This window comes from Lissotriton vulgaris, chromosome 6 (assembly GCF_964263255.1).
Source record: "Lissotriton vulgaris chromosome 6, aLisVul1.2, whole genome shotgun sequence".
Taxonomy (NCBI): domain Eukaryota; kingdom Metazoa; phylum Chordata; class Amphibia; order Caudata; family Salamandridae; genus Lissotriton; species Lissotriton vulgaris.
This window is the reverse complement of record NC_141694.1, coordinates 1,316,880,274-1,316,894,874: the sequence shown is the minus strand read 5'-3', so window position 1 is coordinate 1,316,894,874 and position 14,601 is coordinate 1,316,880,274.

The window sequence follows — 14,601 nt, the reverse complement described above, 5'->3', positions numbered from 1 at the left end:
TGTGGCTCCCCCCTTTGTTGCCGTCCGGCCGTACCGGGCTCCTTCACTTGGTGGCGAAGAGGGATTTTGGTGGAGCGGTGTCACCGGCGGGTGCCCCTCCCTTGTGACCACTATTTCAGCGTTGTGGGTGCTGCTCGTGCGCTTGAGGGGGGTCCCGCCGGGGTTCTGCTGTTGAGCTCACCCCTGGAGACGAATCCGGAGAGACAGCGTAATTGTCGCAAAATGGTGGCTGCTGCCATGTTCCGTGCAGGGCCCCGGGATGCCGATTTCCTGCCCTTGCACTCCGCTTGGACCTGTACTGGTGAGCTTGAGCCCACGGTGGGCGACGTCCTGCAAGCTTTGAGGTCCTTTAGGTCGTCCTTGGTCCGGGATTCTTGTGTGCAGAGGGATGTAATGGCCGCCATTCCTCCCGGGCCAGCTTCTGAGGACGCGGATGGGTCCGGTGCGGTCGCTGACTGTTCCCCGTTTTCTGGTTGGGGTGGCGGTGGTCCGACTCATGAACGGGTGGAACCGCTGGAGTTCATTGACATTGGTATATACGGCTGCTGTAAACAGTTTCTGCGTTGCTCTCGGGAGAGGGGGTCCTATTGGCTGCTTCTGTTGATAATCCAGCAACTTTTCCATGGCCTTTCTTCCTCGCCATGTCCTATGCCCACTGGATCTACGCATATAGCGACGTTGGCTAAGAAGGGACTAGGATGAACCCGGTTCTTTTAAGAGGACTACTGATTGGTGAATGGAGTTATGGACTGCCCTACATTGTGATACTTTGCTGATTCCTTCGTATTTGCGTGTTGCTGAACACTTGCCAGTTTAGTTTTGGGCATTATTCATGGCGTAAGTGGGCGGGGGCGGGGGCCGTATCATTTGCTAATGGTTCCTCTCCCCAGGCCCTTCTTATTCTTTCTCCATTTCCTTTTCCGTTTCTCTATATTCTCTTTTTCTATATTTCGGGTTCATCATTAGGGCGACAGGCACGCTGCTGGGGGGGTAGGCCGTAGCCTTCTGCAGGGGTGCAGGGTGGGATGGGTGGAGTAGGGTCTATTAGGTTGTTCTTTGTTTCTATGGCTCTTTTGTATCCTTTCCTTGGGTTTCCACGACTGTGTGTAACCCCGTGGGGTGAGTTACTGTAAGGGGAGGAATAGGTATTTTACGTTACATGATACTCATGGCACTGTTTCTCCTGAATTTATCGCTCCGCCCCCAAGCACGTTCGCTATTTGTATTATTGCTCGCCATTATCACTGAGGGGCGGGTACAATAACGTGGAGTTCCCCCACTTCTTTTCTTCTTTGGTTTTCTCGTTTTCTTATTTCTGGGGTTGGGATGTATAGTGATTGCAGCCTATCTGCTTCCCTGATGGGTTTTTATTGCTGCGGAATTGCTGTTCAGTTAGTCTCTGGGTACATGTGGCTGGGCGTGGAAACTACCATTGAGGAATTATGAGCTAACCTATGTCTTGCATGCAATGGACCTTTCTGATTATTGCTCTTTTTTGTACTGCAACAAAACAGTTGGATTATTCCCCGCCATGTACTCCAGGTTGCTACCTATACAACCGATCCTTTATTCTTTATTATATAAAATTAACCTTCTCTAATCCTGTGTCGAGTGGTTCTAGTTAGCTGATAACATTGACTTGTAGCGTTAGGTAATATCATCTAACCACTCTGTGCCTTTAATTGATGATGGTGCTTTCCAGTTTTGCTCCGTGGCCGGCCTCCGGGTTGTAGGCCCGTATTTGTACGCATCCATTTTCTCAAATAAAGGTTTTCAAAAAAAAAAAAAAAAGAATATAAGTTGTAACGCTCTGTCACCCAGAGGTGGTCACCATCATCATTAAACTAAGCATACATTTTTCATTAATTTAAAAAAAATATTACATACTTTTTTTTAGGAGATTGATGGCTCTGCTTCCCCTTTATAGCCTGGGATACTATGAAGGCTTGTATAAGGGGTATTATCCAACAATACATTGTTCAACAAAATAGAAGTAAAGACAGCATTTTTGGGATAGCTTGTCATACGATCTTACAGTTAGAAATTATACATGCTGAAGAAGCTAGGCAGAGGTGAGGGATACAAAGCTGATTTCCCTTATGTTAGTGGTATGGGTCGTACATATATATTGTGTTAGCATGATGTATCTATATATTCCTAGTATAGAGATATGCATAGTGCTTAAACTATAACTTCTTTTGCTAGTTAGTAAGGGTATATGCTGTTTGTGTGTTCTGCTTGCATCGAGTAGGCCAAAAACTGTACAGACACCATCTTTATTTGTCTGGGTTAGACACGAACAGTGATCACGTGTTACCTTTCAATGGTTGTCAGGCCTTAGCTTAGTTGATTTGCTGGAGACAGCTGAATACATGCTATTCTCTCCCTGTGCTTGGACTCAAGGTAGCATCTGGCTTTGGGTGGGATAAGCGCATTCCTGAAGGCGCCATGCTTGCACTCCTAGGCACCGAGACGAAAGGGAGTCACCCCTCCTGAGCTTCCCAATAATAACTAAAGCAGAGCTTTGTACTAATCATGTGTGCCATATATGGTCCTTTCCGAGGGCCAAGAGCCAAGTAGTGTTTTTCCATGTACGGTGACTTCGTGTACCATCCCAAAGTATATATGTATTGTTTTGAGTGTAAGCCAGCAGTCTTCTCCATGCACCGTGAAGGGTGAGGATGGGAGAGGCTCCTCTATAGAGTATTTTGTATAATAAACAATTGAACTTTCTACACTGCCAACTGACTGGGTATTTGGTATTGGGCTATTGGTAAGTATAGCCTTTATGTTATTTTATGGTACGTCCGTTGGCGACTCCGCCGGGACTCCGCGTTGGGGTCGTCCTCCCATAATCGGGTAGCAAGGACAAAGAAAGGGGAGCTCTGATCGAGTGTGTGGACTGACCAGAGATTCTGACTTACTCCGCTTTCGCGAACAGGGAGCCCCAGCTGCTAGTGACCCCTCGATGGAGTCCTACGGGCTTAACCCAGGAGCTGACCGTGTAGGTCTTCAGGAGTTGGCAGTGGAGAATACGCAATCATACCTGTGTGCACCAAGTGAGTGAATTGTTTTTAGTGTCTTTTGGGAATGCGCTGTTGAGCAGTGCCTTTGGAAACAGTTAACTGTATTTGATTTGGTGGTCGGTGAACCACGGGAAACTTTGGGGTTCTGACGGGGTAGCGTTGTGGCTTCACTGGTAGACGCTCCACAGACTTGTTTGGTGAATAATAGAGATACCGATCGGACGCCTTGGTGTGACACTTGTGGTGTGCACCTGGCCGGGCTGCTCTTGGAAAAGCCTGTGGTTGTACCTGGGTAACCATCGGGACACATCTGGAGCAACGCTAAGACAGCGGGCTTAGTCAGAATAGTCCTGAGGGTGAACCAGGAAGATTGCAGGATGGTCTGTAGGTCGGTCTGTGGTTAATCCCTGTCTACCGGTCTCTTGGTAGTCTCCGGACTGCCTGACTTTGGTATTTGTTGGTCTGAAATCTGCACTGATTGGTTCTCCATGAACGGGAGTCGACGGGCTCCGTTCTTTTGGCATTGAAAAGACATGACGCTTTGAAATATTTTCCTTTTGAATATGTTTTTGGTTGTATTGTCTTGTTTGAGGTTTTTGATTGGTGAATAGGATGTAAGAATGAATGAACATGGCCATGTTTAAAAGATCGTTTCTTTAAATGAGATTGGATTGTTAGTGAATAAGTATGTCGTGTTTTAGTAAACTGTGTTTTGGATGCTGTTGTCGCCGAAAGGGAGCACAATTGGATCAAAGTCAACCTGCCCCGCCTGAGGGTAGCCCGAGTGATGATATGTATGTTGAACATGGTCTTTTGCCTATTTTGTTAATACATTATGGCACAAGTATACCAAAGATAATGTAGAATTACAGTGGCCTTTAACCGGGTCTTTTGATGAGAAAAAAATAAATTGCCTGCAGGATCGATTATTTTCTAAACGTAGTCGACAAACGATGTTCGACTCTTTGAATATGTGGCAGAAGGAAGCAAAACGAAGGCGTATTGGAAGGAGAAGTTATGTAAAATAAAAGCAGGTCAGACGATTACACAAAAAGCCATAGAGTATAATAAAGAACAGACTGAGAAAAATATTGAGTGTGCAGATAGACAACACAGGTTGCAGGTGGATAAAAGTTATGTAACTTGGACCGGACCAGAGGATGAGATAGAGGATTTGTTAGATGCACCTCCACCTCTCCCTTATGCCTCACAACGCATATATCCTGCAGTCCCTTTAATTCCAGCTTCAGCTCTAGTGTCCTTGGTTCCGTTGTGGCTCTTGTCTATGCCCCTCTGGCAACTTCTTCTTTCTTGTCCCCTCCGAGATTAGGATCGGCTACTCTATTACCGAACACCCTGTCCCCTTCCCCCGTGCCTGCTGTAGTTTTGGCTTCCCCTTCTCCAATTTGGACTTCTCAGTCTTAGAGCACGACCCCCACCCTAGCCGAACAGACACCCTCTCGCGGTCCAGGAGGTCTAGATATGCAGCGATTGTATACTCGATCAGCGGGAGGATTAGTAGAGAAACAGATGATTGCGAATCAGATGTCCCAATGGATGCGGAACCCTGTGTATACTATTACCGATATATGGAGTACCAGTTTAAGGATTGGGATAGGGAGCGAAAGCCTGGTGATAAACGTAGACCTAAAGTATTGGCTTTGCCAGCCCGAATTATCACGCATATGCACACCTTGACTCCGCCTCGTAAGGTAGATTGGGATAAATTGACAGCGTGCAAACAGAAAAAGGAAGAGAGTATTTCTGATTTCTTTACCAGATTTGAGGGGGTATTCATTGACTTTAGTGGACAGGATTTGTCTGCGGAAGGTGGTGTGCGACTATTTGTTAATCGTTTTGTGACCAATTTGTTACCTGAGATCTCTGCACGGCTACAAGCCGCTGAGAGTACTTGGACCACTTCCACCCCCTCAATTATATTGAGGATGGCTCAGTATTACGAGCATAGGGAAAATGAGAGCAAGGATAAGTCAGAAAAGAAAGCAAAGGATCTTAAGACACGAGTATTGTTACAACAAGTTATAAGGGGGACGAGGCGGAGATCGAGGTGGAAGAGGGTTTAATCCGAGAGGGGCGGGAATGGGACGAGGAGGAGGTCCATCTTTTGCTTTAGGAATAAGCCAGTGCTCTTACTGTAAACAGGAAGGGCATTGGCTAGCTCAGTGTCCATTGCTAATGGCTCGGAACGGGGCAGTAAGAGGAAGAGGAAGAGGTCGAGGTGGCGTGAATCGAAGTGATATGCGAAGAGAAGAAGCATCGCATGGTGAGTCGGAAAAGAATTACTTCGATAATCTGAGAGGAAGGCAGTACTATAACGAAGATTGTGTGTTCGAGGGGGCTGATGGGTATGGTTATACATAGGGCAGCCATGGACAGAGTAGGGGCCAGGTGTCAGTACCCGTCGATCAGCAATGGCCCTATGTGAAAGGGCGATTGATGGGGACTTCTGAAAACTTCCTAGTTGATACGGGTGCAATGAATAGTTCTATTTCCCGTTCACTGGTCCCAGGGGCTGATTTGTCTGGGCGAAACAACATTTCAGTGGGATTTTCTGGAATCCCGGTAGTGAGCCCCCCGTCTCTAAACCTGTTCCGTTTACAATTGGCCCGGTCGCTGTGGATTCTCCATTTTTGTTAACTTCACATTGTGGGGAAAATTTGTTGGGATTGGATTTGCTAAAGAAATTACATGCAAAAATTAATTGTTCCCCTGACGGTGTTTATTTGACTATACAATCACCTGGTAAACATACCCGACAACGTTTTACTAAAAATGAACCCCTTCCTCCGGAGTTCGCTGCTATACCATCGACTCTGTGGGCGACGGGGGATACAGATGTCAGTTTATTAAAAATTCCACCTGTTTCTATCATGTTAAAACCAAACGCTCGTTTACCCCGCATACCTCAGTACAAGATTTCACCGGCTGGTGAAAAGGCTCTGCTTGCTATCATTCAGGACCTGATTGATAATGGTATGGTGGAAGAAACAGCTGCAAACTTCTATAACAGTCCAATATTACCGATTTTGAAAAAGGCCCCGGTTAGGAATGCTGTCGATTATGTTGATACCTATCGCTTTGTAATTGATTTGCGAGAAATTAGCAAGATAGTGGTGCCGCAGTATCCGGTGGTTTCTGATATCACTACTATTCTCACCATGATCCCTCCCACTGAGAAGTATTTCTCGGTTATCGATCTGAAGAATGCTTTCTTCAGCATTCCGATCCATCCTGATAGCCGTCATATTTTCTTCTTTTCCTTATCTGGACGCAGCTTTCGATTTTGCCGCACCCCCCAGGGGTACACTGAGAGGTCCTAGCATTTATAGCAGGCTTTAAAAGCAGTATTAGATGAATTGACCCTACCCCCTGGCAACGTACTCCTCCAGTATGTTGATGATCTGTTGGTGGCTTCTGATACTGAGAAAGGCTGCAAGGAAGCCACTGTTAAATTGTTATCTCATTTGGCAGCGAATGGTAACAAGGTATCCCTCTCCAAATTCCAATATTGTCGACAGGAGGTCTCCTATCTTGGTCATCTACTATCGGAAGAGGGGAGGAGACTAACTCCTGAACGTGTGACTACCATTTCTAACATGTCTGTACCTCGTACTCTGTTGGCAATGGATTCCTAATTTTTCCCTTCTTACTAAATCTCTCTTGTACTTAACCACTAAAGATGTGCATGAACCTCTACCTTGGACTGATGAATGTCAGAAAGCTTTTGATTCTTTGAAATCTGCGCTTTGTTCTGCACCCGTTTTGGGTACTCCTAACTACCGAAAACCTTTTGTGCTCTATGTACATGAGGTGGACGGTTGTTCGCTTTCAGTGGTAACACAAGGCTTTGGTGGTAAGCAAAGACCTTGTGCCTATTTCTCGGCGGTGTTGGATAATGTCGCCAGAGCGCATCCTAGCTGTCTGAGGGCTACTGCCGCTGTGGCGGTGGCTATTCGACAGTCGGAGGGGCTCGTGTTGAATACTGACCTCACAGTGATGGTACCGCACGCTGTGGACACACTATTGAATAAAACAAAGACTCAGCACCTTACGAGTGCTCGTCTTACTGGATATGAATTGACTTTATTTGCACCCCATTAAGCGGTGTGCCACTCTAAATCCTGCCACATTGCTACCCCTCCCTTGGGGTGAAACGATAAATGACATACATGATTGTATATTTCGGACCGAAGAAGAGACGAAAGGACGGGTAGATCTTACAGACATTCCTCTATCTGACCCCCAAGGGCAATTAATGTTGATGGCTCGTGGTTCAAGTTACCAGATGGCACGACAACAGCTGCATATGTGAGTAAGACCCTCTGCACAGTAGTTGCTATTTCTCGAGTACCCTATCAGTCAGCACAGGCAGCTGAGTTAGTGGCATTACTTCGTGCTTGTGAATTAAGTGAAGGATTGAGAGTAAATATTTTCACAGATAGCCAATATGCCTTTGGCGTGGCTCATATTTTCGGCCGTCTATGGCGGAGAGAAGTTTTCTCACTTCTCATAGCCAAAGAATACAACGTGGTCCCTTGATTTTACGGTTACTCACAGCTTTAACATTACCAGAGAAGGTGGCTGTAGTTAAATGCGGTGCACATAAAGCAGTGATAGATGCAGTGGGCGAAGGGAATGCTTTTGCGGATCAAGTGGCAAAAGAAACTGCCAAATCCAAAATGTCATCAATGACTTCTGCTAGGTGGGTGGCGGAGCCTGGAATATTTGATAACACTATGGAAAGTGTCCAAGAAATACAAAAAAAGCTACCCATGCTGAATTGACTCGTTTGGTAAGGGAAGAGGGAAGATTAGACGAAAACGATTGCTGGGTTGATTTGACTGAAAAACAGAGATGGTTGTTACCTAACGCATTGGTGAACGCTGTAGTGACCATGGCCCATGGCCCAGCACACATTGGGACGAAAGGCATCTGCGCGCTTTTGGACCCTGTGTGGAATAATCCTAATATTTCTAAAACTGCTGCCCATTTGGTCCAATATTGCATGATTTGCTTGCGACACAATCATGGGGGGAGGGAACCAGTCCTCAGTGGAAACTTTGCACCACCATCCTTGCCTTTTGAGGTACTCCAAATGGATTATATCCAGTTGGACCATGTTAATAATCTTAAATATGTTTTAGTTGTGGTATGTGCCTTTAGTAAATGGGTGGTGGCCTATCCGACCAAGGAAAGCACTGCTTTGGCAAAAGCAAAGGCTTTGATAAAGGATTTTTTCCCACGCTACGGATTACCCCGGGTGATCTGGACAGATAACTGGGGACACTTTAATGCAGAGCTTATCAGTCATGTTTGTAATGGGTTGCAGATTAAGCAGAAGTTTCATGCAGCCCGACACCCCCAATCGGCGGGATTGGTAGAGACATACAATGGAATTTTGAATTTAAAAATGGCCAAGATTCAAGAAGGTACTAGGCTGAAATGGCCTGATGCCCTACCATTAGCTTTGATGTCCTTACGATTTACCCCCCCCCCATTCTCGGTCTGGTCTGTCCCCGTATGAGGTGATCTTTGGGCAACCAGCCAATGTTTGGGATGTCCCTAGACCCAAATCCTTCCGAGATATTGATTACCCTATGATGACGGATTATTTGTATGTCTTGACTAAAGATCTCCGTTCCACTCATCAACCGGTATCAGCAGTGTTGCCGTCCCTGCCAGAGGGTCCCGGACATCGCTTGGAACCAGAACAGTGGGTCCTGGTCTGAAATTATCAACGAAAATCCAGTTTGGACCCTCGCTGGTCGAAGCCCTACCAAATTCTCCTGGCTACGTGAACAGCTGTAAAGGTGGATGGCAAGCAACATTGGATACATGTCTCGCATCTAAAGAAGGTGCCCCTCCCGCTTCCTCATGACCAACGAGATCAGGAAGGAATTTTGACCTAGGAGAGTGAACAAGCCCCTTGCTTTGTCCCTTTTTCTGATGCCCTGGAAATCGGAGAAGTAGTACCGGGCTCGGAAGAGGTTTTGGCATCTGAATCGGCAATTGCCCCGGATTCTGTTGCTCCTGTTGTTGATCAACAAGTCCTTGATATTCCTATTGCAGAGAATGCACATTCCTCTGTTTTGCTCTCTGATCAGGAAATGCCTGGCCATGCTCGATACAACCTGTGGCCCAGAAAACAACGCCGTACCCCAGATGAAGATGGCAGAAGATAGGGACTTGAGTAATAGGGTTTGTTAGAAACCTTTCTGGGGTACTGAGCGGGACATTGGACTGAACAGGTTGAGAGCTTGGAACATTTTTGGTTGCTCTGTTCAGAAAGAAAGACTGAACTTCTTGAGGAACGGGGCCCAGGTTGTGTATTCTTCAAGAACTGTGGGAAGACACAGCTCCAACGCACGGATTTGTTGTTTGGTTTCTTTGATGAACGATAGGAGCCTGCCTGTGAGGCTCTAGACGGACACAGGAAAGAAGAACCCTCTGGCAGGTTGGACTGCATTGCCCAAGTTTAGTTTAGTTTTGGACTTTTAGCCAGTATGTATCCCTTTGCCCGTTTTGTCCCTGAGGAGGAACGACCTTTTGTATCCCGTAATTACCCTGCTTATATATCAGTTTTTTCTAGTTGGACCCTTCGTGTAAAAATAGCCTTTGTGTTACCGCCTCGAAGCTGGAACATGTTGTAGGATTAAACTATGACCCTTTGCTACAGACTGTAATAAAAAGCATTACAAATTAGCATTAATTACTTATCAGCATTACAGGGAGATGCAACATCATCAAAAGGAATATACTACCTATAATTCCATTATCGATTTCGAGCAATACCACTATGGTTCCCAATTTTTTTTTTCAAAATTAGAAAGGGCGATTAGCTTTTCTGTGGCTATAAGCAACCGCACCGGACAGTAAAATATATCAAATTCCCCTATAAACAAGGGGAGCTTCAGCTCCCTGATCTCAAAATATATTACTGGGTCTGCTTTGTGGGATGCCTGCGTAGTCTGTTGTCTACTGGCAGTCAAGATTATTGTTAATATGTTACGTTAAGACCTGATAGCAGATTGTTTCTGTATAGAACGATTGACCATAATTGTTTTAAAAGAGTATGTTTTAAGACAGCCAGGGAAATGGTATAAATATCACAGGAAATGTCATGTAAGTGCTTCCTCCCTCTTATCCACACTAGTTTTACCCTGTGGGGAAACCCATCACTCGGGAACATATTCTATAACAGTTTAGGTAGGATATGGGCAGACAACAGGGTCAACCAGTTAGGGCATTTGTATGATTCAAACAGATTCCGAGCATTTAAAGATTTGCTCATTTTATTTGGCATTTCCCAGTGGATGTTCTTCACATATCTACAGGACAGAGATTGTTTTGTGGGGCGGCAGGGTATAAGGGCACTTGAAAGCTGATTTTGTAACATGCTTACATTCTGTCTCCCAGAAGCCATCAATTAGCAGTGTCTATCAAATACTATGTCAATATAGAATACATGACATCTCAAGTCTAGCATCTAAATGGAGTAAGCTACTGTTAAAGGATATTATCCCCTCAGACATCAACGATGCATTAGGAACTTTGGATGATGCAGTACACTCGATTAGTTTCAAATTGCAGCAATTCCAAACTATGTGTATGCTCTACTACACCCCTGACTGAATAATCAACTGGACTCGGAATAGGGGAAGAGACATAGGGGACAAGGGCAAATGCCCTAAATGTGGGTTGGTCGCCGCAGAAAGCTTGGATATGTTTGCCACCTGCCCAGGACTGAGCTTGTTCTGGAAAGAGGTGGGTCAGATAGCTGAGACCCGTCTAGGCTTGGATCTTCAACTAACAGAAGGAGAAACATTGCTCGGGTACAAGTTAGTACCAGTTCTGGGTCTAAGATCCTTTCTTCTCATTATTATAAATATTTTTCGAGTTTGTATTGCTCGGGCATGGATATTTTTAACACCTCCAAGGGCATTAGAGTGGTGGGTAATCCTGAGAGAAATATATGAAAGGGAGATGGCCCTAGCTAAGACTAGAGGAATTTGTTCTTTAAAAAAATGTGCACGAATATGTTGGGCTATGGAAAATGGTTGTCAATAAGATTTAACATTGACTTTTGGACCTTCAGGTATCTCTATTTTTGTTTGGTCAGGGGTCTTTTGGTTAGATTCCTGGGAATTGCTGTAGTAACTTTAATGAAATATCTGCTTCTGTATTTATATACTTTGTTTCGTACTGTTAAGTAATCTAGTGATTACACTGTCATTTGGCTGCATTTCATGTGTATTCACCGTTGACGAAAAAAGTAAATTATTCACACATAAAAAGACAACTGAGAGTCCCTCCTACCCCCAGGAGTCTCATCCTCATCCCCATTATAGTGCATCTCTCCTTATTGATCACTGGAGGAATAACACAAAAGACAATAGAACAATGAAAATCCCAACTGTACTTACCCTGGACAATATAAGAACAACCCCATCCCCTCCCTTCATTCCAAACCAATTTCTGGTATCCTGGTTCTGCTCTGCTGCCGACGTCCATGTCTGGTCTCCGGTCAGGCAACACAATCAAAAGGGGGAGGTTAATTGACACACCCCATGTCACCTACCATAGCCATTGTTAGCAAATCAAACTATTACTCCCGGTGATGCTCCACATGACTTCAGTTCAGTCAGTTGTTGCCTCCATGATTCGTAACCTGTTGGGGCAATGCGAGCGCTGCATTAAATCAAATCGTCAGCTGGTCTTACGCCCATTTTAGACATTTTTGTGCTGCTTTCAGTGTCTGTTGATTGTTGTGTGCCTGTAGTATGAACTCCTTCTATTGGGTGTCAGCCATGGTGACGGGAGGTTGCTGCTGCTGCCACTGGTCTATCTATTTCCAGTTGGGCCTATTAACGAGTGAGGCGCTGCATTCTGAGTTTCTCTCCACATCTTTTTGTGGGCCACCTGCTGGTTGAGATTTCACCATTTGAGGCATCCCCGTTCAGTCTATGCTTCTCTCCTAGTTCCACACATTCTGCAGGTCTTTCAAAAAGAGTGCTCTTCCCCGACCCCCGCAAAGATTTTGAGCTAAGCATACATAGCTTCTATAACTATCAGCCACTTCTTCTGTAAAGTAGGATCTCTGCTGCTGGACTGGGGCTCTGTAGTTGGGGCAAAAGTAGGACTTTGCTGTCTTCAAACCATGATTTGAAATTTCACACACGCATACTGTAGTATTCAGAAGCGATCCGGGTGAAGGCGGAGTTTGGCCATGAAAGATCGTTGGGGTGGAAGCAGGTTGTGGAGACCTTTACGGGGACCTTATGCACCCTTTTGAGGGCAAAACATTGTGTGAGTCTGTCATTTGCCACCATTTGCTGTATTCAAGGTTATAGGAATGCTATCATGGTTTTGCCTTCCATGCTTTAGGGAACTCCCACGATTCCAATAATGTTCCTTTTGGATCCCCTCTGAGTCCCGCACCCTATATTCCAGGATTCATGCTCTTTCTGTCAATTTTTTAATTTGCCCATACTGTTCCCCTGCAGCCACCGGGAAATTCGAAAAATTAATCTCTGCTTTTGTGGCGAGATCTGTCCTCTTCCAGTGGTCATCGTGTAGTAGGTTCAAATCGATAACAAAAGAGTCACTTTTATGTTCCAGCGAGTCTGTAGTTGAGGCTGTAGCTGCAAGGATTGCATCAAGCTTGTCTTTGACATTACCAGCTTTGGTGCTGGTCTCAGACAGTGTGGGCTCATCAAATTTGAGTGTGATGTCCTCTTGCTTTTGATCTGTGTCATCTCACATTTTGGAATGTCTCCCTCTTATTACACAGGAGAAGGAGGACTCAACCAGGGCTCTGTGTAGCCTTTCACCCAGACCTGGCTTTTCCTGCCAAGCGGAGCGCTGTCTCCCCTGCAGTACTATTGAAAGGCCATGGGGAAGAGCGCCCAACCTTTGTATGTTTAGCAGTGCGCAGACTGGGCGTTAGGCCATTGGGCAACAAAGTTCCATCATTGTTGTACGTGATGCTACAGTTATGTGTCTGCTGTCAATTTTAGCACTCCAAGATAGCGTGCCGTTTTTTCCCTTGGGATTCCTCCTGTTAACCCTTCATGCCTCCATGCAGGCCAGTGGGAATGTGTTGTCGCACTCCTGCGCACTGAACTGTCAGGTAGAAGACAAAGGCACAGTGCTCCGATCCAGTAGAGTTAAAGATTCCTATAGCATCCCCAATGTCGGGTCTTTATTATGATCTGTGCCCGGCGGTGGCATTAAACTTTTCCACTGCTTCTTCTCCTCTAGATTAAGTGTTAAACCAAGTGAATATCACTCTCGGGAAACAGCCTTTACAACGTGGTTTTTACCTCGTTGTGCCTTTCCCACGCATTTGTTAGCATGCATATTTTTACCACGAATATGCCAATACCACACATTTAAGGTAAGTTGTGGTGTGGGGGGTCTCCCCCAAAAAGTACCTTGTTTTTAAAGCTAAAAACAATGCGTTGTATTGACATGCATTTACAATGCATGTTCTCGGTAAAAAATGCTTGGCAAAGGCATGCGAAGTAATTGCCTGCGTCGTACCATCATACAACCATCACTTTCCTGTGGCCCTTGTTCGTTTAGTTTCTGAACAGTAGATGGAGAAAGGCATATTAATTACAGGGCCCCTGTTCCCCAAGTTCACCTAGGAGTTTCTGTTGCAATAATGGGGTGAGGTGGACAAATAACCAGTCCACCCACATCTACCAGTAGCCTCTCACCAAAGTGTTCCAAATGAGGAGAGTGTAACCTGGCCCCCATGCTAAGGTTGCACCTCATTCCTGTTCAACATTTCCTGCTCTGCCTATCTCGAGTGCGGCAGCCTGATGCCAACTTGGTAAATTGCATCACCAGCTCAGCAAGCTGTGGTGAATTAGCTGCCCTTTTGTCTAGCAACTGTTTCGAAGTGGTGGCCAGGGGATGGGGTCTAGCCCATTCTTGCAACCCACCATTCAGGCCCCTTCCAAGTCCCTTCATCTCTTCACGTTGGAAGGTGGCCCCTGCCTTTCAACCATGGACAGTCACTATCTTGAAGTGTTGTAGGGTGTCCTTTCTCGACGGGCCGTGCCTGACCGTACTGTTTCCTGGGACACATTCTGCTGTCCAACTCACCACCAATTATTTCTGGGTGAGCGACAAGTGATTTCGCAGTAGGCCACGCCAAATGATCAGAGAAGGCCACTACGGGAAACCAGGATCTCGTCAACCGCGCTCCTCACACCATTTCGTCCGAGCAATTACCCTCAGCTCACCACACTCCTCTTATAATTATTTTGTTCCCCCATCTGATTATTTTAATCTGGTGCATGAATCTAAACATAAGCCTGTTCACAGGGTAATAAGGAAGGTGCCTGTCTGGTGTCTTTTGAGGATGCAAATGCTATTAAACTGCCCATGATGATTTCTTTACATGCCTTGCATACTTTGGAAGTCCTAGTGGACCTCAAATTGTCTTGGAAATTCAGAGAAATAAATTATGTAATTGTAGTCAATAATTCTGCATTGGTAATAAAATGTTATTGAAAAAAACACCCATTTAGCAAAGTTGTGGGCT